The sequence below is a fragment of the Mauremys mutica genome, chromosome 1 (genome assembly GCF_020497125.1).
Source record: "Mauremys mutica isolate MM-2020 ecotype Southern chromosome 1, ASM2049712v1, whole genome shotgun sequence".
NCBI lineage: Eukaryota > Metazoa > Chordata > Testudines > Geoemydidae > Mauremys > Mauremys mutica.
Window position 1 is genome coordinate 11492145 of NC_059072.1, and position 6178 is coordinate 11498322.

Here is a 6178-nt window from a genome sequence, read left to right on the forward strand (position 1 = left end):
GTTCGGTACCTCTGGGAATGGGGCTTCGATGCTTAACTCTAGCAAGACGTGGTTGGAGATAGTTTAAAGCCAGGATAAGATATGCATGGCTGTGAGGTGGTAGCCAGGCAGGAAAAGAAAAATACTCCAGGCTCAATATCAATCTTGCAAACCAACATCCAGATCAAACAGGCAAGCAAAAATGTTTTGCATTATTTGTATTGATAGCACCCAGAGACCCAAACTGCTCAGGCCACCATTGTGCAAGGCATTGTACAAATAGGAAGAAACAGTCCCCACCTCAAAGAACTGAATCTAAATAAGCATAACAGACAAAGGGAACGTCTACATTACGGGATTATTCTGATTTTTACAGAAACCGATTTTTGGAAACATTGTATAAAGTCGAGTGCACGCGGCCACACTAAGCACATTAATTCGGCGGAGTGCGTCCATGTACCGAGGCTAGCGTCAACTTCCAGAGTGTTGCACTGTGGGTAGCTATCCCATAATTCCTGCAGTCTCCCCCGCCCATTGGAATTCTGGGTTGAGATCACAATGCATGATGGGGCCAAAAATTTGTCGTGGGTGTTTATGGGTAAATGTCGTCAGTCAATCCTCCCTCCGTGAAAGCAACGGCAGACAATCATTTGTGCCCTTTTCCCTGGATTGCCTGGGCAGACACCATAGCATGGCAACCATGGAGCCTGTTCAGCCTTTTTTCACTGTCGCCATATGTCTACTGGATGCTGCTGACAGACATGGTACTGCAGTGCTACACAGCAGCATCCCCTTGCCTTTGCAAGTTAGCAAAGACAGTTACCAGCCCTACCGTACTGTCTGCTGCTTTGCAAGTTGAAAGACGCTTACCAGTCATACTGTACCGTCTGCTGCTGTCATGGATGCTCCTGGACAAAAATGGAAATGACTCCCCAGGTCATTCTCTTCTTTAAGTTTTGTCTAATGGAGAGTCAGTCCTGCCTAGACTATCAGGCAAGCCTACTAAAGAACCAGAGAGGCAAACGGCCGTTCTGGGTGAGAGCCCCAGACATCCCGCAGAAATGATGAGCTGCCATTCTAGGGGGTGCTCCTGCAACAACCCCACCCGTTGGTTCCCCCCTTCCTCACCCCTTCTGGGCTACCGTGGCAGTTATCTCCCCATTTGTGTGATGAAGTCATAAAGAATGCAGGAATAAGAAACAACACTGACTTTATTGCCTCTTCAAGCAGAGATCAAAGTGGGATGGGGAGGGCAGTTGGCTTACAGCGAAGTAGAGTGAACCACCATTCTGCACTTGCTCAGCCTATAGCTGAAAATGGGAATCTGTGACAAGCACTAGGGATGGAAGCACAGGCAGGACTGAATATCCATTTGTGTGTGGGCCTTTGGTTGACACTGGTAAAATACAAAATGTCCCAGGATATATAAGTTGGGGGACAGTTCTAAATGACAGCTTAATTTTTTTATTTGCAGCAAAATGTAGAGGTCTAAGTATCTGATTGTGAGCCCTGGTAGCAAGGGCTAGGCGGTGCTGCTGACTGGGAGAGCAGCCTGAGGCAGAAGCCTCCAGCTGCCATGATATCCCAGGCAGGACTGAATCTCCATTAGACAAAACTTAAAGAAGAGAATGACCTGGAGTCATTCCCATTTTTGCCCAGGCACCCCCGGCCGACCTCACCGAGGCCAGCCAGGAGCACCCACGGGATGATGACAGATATCAGTGATACTGTACCGTCTGCCGTCCGCAAGGCAAGGGGATGCTGCTGTGTAGCACTGCAGCACCGCGTCTGCCAGCAGCATCCAGTAGACATACAGTGACATTGAAAAAAGGCGAGAAACAATTTTTTTCCCTTTGCTTTCACGTGGGGGGGGGGGGGGCTGACGACATATAACCTGAACCACCTGTGACAATGTTTTTGACCCTTCAGGCTTTGGGAGCTCAGCCCAGAATTCAAATGGTTTTCTGAGAGTGCGGGAACTGTGGGATAGCTACAGTCGTCAGTCGCCCCTCCCTCCGTGAGCGTCCATTTGATTCTTTGGCTTTCTGGTACGCTTGTCTCAGGTCCTTAAGTTTCACTCAGCACTGTGTTGAGTCCCTGTTGTGGCCTCTGTCCATCATGGCCTTGGAGATTTTTTCAAATGTTTTTGCATTTCGTCTTTTGGAACAGAGTTCTGATAGAACAGATTCATCTCCCCATACAGAGATCAGCTTCAGTATCTCCCGTACGGTCCATGCTGGAGCTCTTGGTTGATTCTGGGACTGCATGGTCACCTCTGCTGATCAGCGCTCCACGCTGGGCAAACAGGAAATAAAATTCAAAAGTTCGTGGGGCTTTTCTTGTCTACCAAGCCAGTGCATCTGAGTTCAGATTGCTGTCCAGAGCGGTCACAATGGTGCATTGTGGGATAGCTCCTGGAGGCCAATACCGTTGAATTGCGGCCACACTAACCCTAATGCGAAATGGCAGTGTCGATTTCAGCGCTATTCCTCTCGTCGGGGAGGAGTACAGACATCGATATTAAGAGCCCTTTATATCGAAGTAAAGGGCTTCGTTGTGTGGACGGGTGCAGGGTTAATTCCATTTAACGCTGCTAAATTCGAGATAAACTCGTAGTGTAGACTAGGCCAAAGAGAAAGAGAGGCACAGAGACAGGGAAGTAAATTGCCTAAGGTCTCCAAAAAGACCAGCGGCAGAGCTGGGATTGTAACCCAACGCCCTGGGGTAAAAGCGTTGAAATTCAATAGAAACAAAAGAACCCACTGCTGGCAGAGTTTTTTTTTTTAACTGCCAAAAAATGTCAGATTCTCTGCATAATCTTCTAAAATAAGAAAGAGGTGGGTGCAATTTTTGTGCTGCGCTCTGCATGAACGCTAGCCATGCCTGACTCATTTATAACTTGAAATCAAACTCCTCTGTTTGCTCTGGGTGTGAGTGCGCAGGCCAGTTTATCAGAAGAGGGTACAATAGAGAATGTGCCATTAAAAGAAAATCCATGTTTCCATAAGGCTAATGTGCACCTTCATGAAGGCTTCCATGTTGTCTTTCTTTCAAAAGCTTTATGGAAATGAAATCAATGCTTTAGTGTTGAATGTGGTTCTGGAATTGAATGAATTCTCCCAAGCAAGAGAACCACAAGGGGTTTCTTTCTTTCTGTGTTTGTTCAGCAGCTAGCGCATTTGAAATCTGGGTCCTGCTTGAGGCCTCTGGATGCTGCCAGATGGTAAATTAGGAGTAGTAAAACAAGATGATGCTGCAACTCTAAAACCCACTGAGAGGGAAATAAAAAAAAGCCCTATTTCTAATTAATCCCTTTTTTAGTTCCTTTTTTTAGTTCATCAGAGTAACACTTTGTACTTCTGTCGAGCCTTCCTCCTTTACTCAGGAGGGGTGTGTGTAGGAGCTGATTTTACAATGGGGACAACAGGCAGAGAAGTTAAGTGACATGCCCATAGATTCTTGGCAGTTAGGACTGGAATCTGTATCTTAGGGCTCCCTGGGGTCCAGCCCCTGGCTTCCAACTTGAGACAATTTCATGCCATGAATAATGCTCCTGCTGCTATACGAATGCTCAGAGCTCATGCTATTTTGATCATATGGTTCAGCGATCTGTGGGAATGGATGAGTGGCTCTTTGCACCAAGTATATATATGGAAGGTGGAGGATGGGGAATAGTTTTGCTGCCTCTTTCTCCATTTGTACAGTGGACCTAAAGGCCTACTGTTGCCAGTGAAGCTCTACTAATATATTGGGCTGACGTTCATAATCCACATCACGTAAAACAGCCTCACAATTGGCTCCCATATTGGAAGGCTGAGGGTTGAGTGGACCATGGAGGCCAAACTGGCTTCTTCGCCCTAGAGAGTCAGCTTCCCCCCGGTCAGGGTTGTGGGGCAGCGTGGGAAAGTATCCACTGTCCATGCTCTACTGAATAGAGGACTTGCTGTCAAACCAGCACTTTTCTCGTACACTTAATTCACATAAACATTACAAACAAATGAATAGGAGGTTTGATAATATATTGGAAGAGAGTGAAATATACATCAGTGCAGATGCTTATCAGAGTGCATTAGTGGATTGGACTCTTACGAGAAAGTCTGTTTCTCTCATGATGCCGTGCCTTTGGCTTTTACTACATGAGCCTTGCGGACAGACACTAGTAGAGTATATACTCATGACTTAATTTGATATTGTCCAAGGCCTGGACGTATGGCCTATTTCTGACTTGAGGGTTTTATTGATGTACTATTTTTGCTTTGAAAATTCCTGCAGTTTGTCATGCAATGTTTCGATTTATAAACCAGCTGTCTGCAATTCCACATAAAAGTGGAGTCTTCTGCAGGCCAGGCAGGCAGTGCCACAGATTAGCTGAGTGACCGGGGTTGTCTTTTGATACCACCAATCTCCATTTTCCTGCTTGGCATCTGTCAGCATCAAAATTAGGGGTTTTCCACTGTGCCAAAGCAAATGCCTTCTATTTTCTAAACACTTTAATTACCCATGTTACAGCTTCTGGAAAAGGGACTTGGTTTTGCCTGATGCTGGCAGGACATTAGATGAGCTTGTGTAAGAGATGGATTCCCCACAGCTGGGATAGAGAATAGTAAACCCCTCTTTTTGCTGATTCATGTAGCCAAGAGCTTGTGATAAATTTACTCCTTGTTTAAAGAAACAGCTTTGGTGGTTGCGGCTGTGATAGAACAATCCTGAAAATAACACTAGCCCCCGTGTTGATCAGTGATGCTAACGATATGATTCTAGTCACCTACTCATGAATGGTTCAAAACCAGGGTCAGAAATGGTATGTTCAGAATCCTTTACCGTCTGATCAGGTTTGTGGCTTATGTGAAATGACATTGGTTTCAGTTCAGTTCTTCGGTCGCTGTATCGGTGTCACGGAAACTACATCTCCATTGACACCTTGGCTGGAAATCTCTACCGAGAGGCCCAGGACTGAAAGAACATGGAGAATCCACGTCATCATTATGCCTAGAGGTGGTCACTCCAGATCAGTTTGGTGGCAGTAACCGGGAAGTTTGTACTAAGCCCCGGTGGAGAGAGGATTTAATCTGCAAGGCCGGCACCAGTACTGAATTCACCATGAACATTCTGTAACGACAGTATTATGGAAAGGCCATGCTCCGTTTGGCCCACAAATCTTGGCTCATTGCTTTCCAGTGTAAATATTTATTATTTGTATGCAGTAGCATCTAGGAGTCATGGACCCCCCCCCCCATTGTACTAGGTGCTATACCAGGGGTCAGCAACCTTTCAGCAGTGCTGTGCCGAGTCTTCATTTAGTCACTCTAATTTAAGGTTTCGCGTGCCAAACATACATTTTAATGTTTTTTAGAAAGTCTCTCTCTCTATAAGTCTATATATTATATAACTAAACTAGTGTTGTATTGTAAAATAAACAAGGTTTTCAAAATGTTTAATAAGCTTCATTTAAAATTAAATTAGAATTTTGATCTTACGCCGCCAGCCCACTCAGCCCGCTGCTGGTCTGGAGTTCTGTTCACCTAGGCCGGCAACGGGCTGAGCGGGGCCTGCAGCCGGGACCCCAGCTGGTAAGGGTCCGTCAGCCAGAACCCCAGACCGGCAGCGGGCCGTGCGGGGCCGGCGGCCGGGACCCCAGACCGGCAGCGGGCTGAGCGGGGCCTGTGGCTGGGACCCCGGCTGGCAAGGGTCCGGCAGCCAGAACCCCAGCCCGGCAGCGGGCCGTGCGGGGCCGGCGGCCGGGACCCCAGATCGGCAGCGGGCCGAGCGGGGCCGGCGGCCGGGACCTCGGCTGGCATGGGTCTGTCCAGGAGCTAGAATGAGGGAGGGGGCTCAGGGTTGGGGCAGGAGGTTTGGGTGTGGGGGCACTTACCTGGGCAGCTCCCATTTGGTGTGAGGGGTGCAGGTGGGAATGTGTGTGGGGGGTGCAGGAGCTCCCATTTGGTGCTCAGGGTGGGGTTGTGGGGGGTACAAGTCAGGATGTGGGGGGTGCATGGGGTGTGTGGGGGAGTGCAAGAGTTAGGGCAGAGGGCTGGGGGCATGTGAGGGGGGTACAGGTGTCAGGGCAGGGGGGGGCTGGGTATGTGTGGGGGTGCCAGAGTCAGGGCTGGGGTCGTTGGGGGGATGAAGGAGTCAAGCAGAGGGCTGGGTGTGTGTGTGGGGGGGGTACAGGGCTCAGGGCACTGGCCTGGGGGGGTGC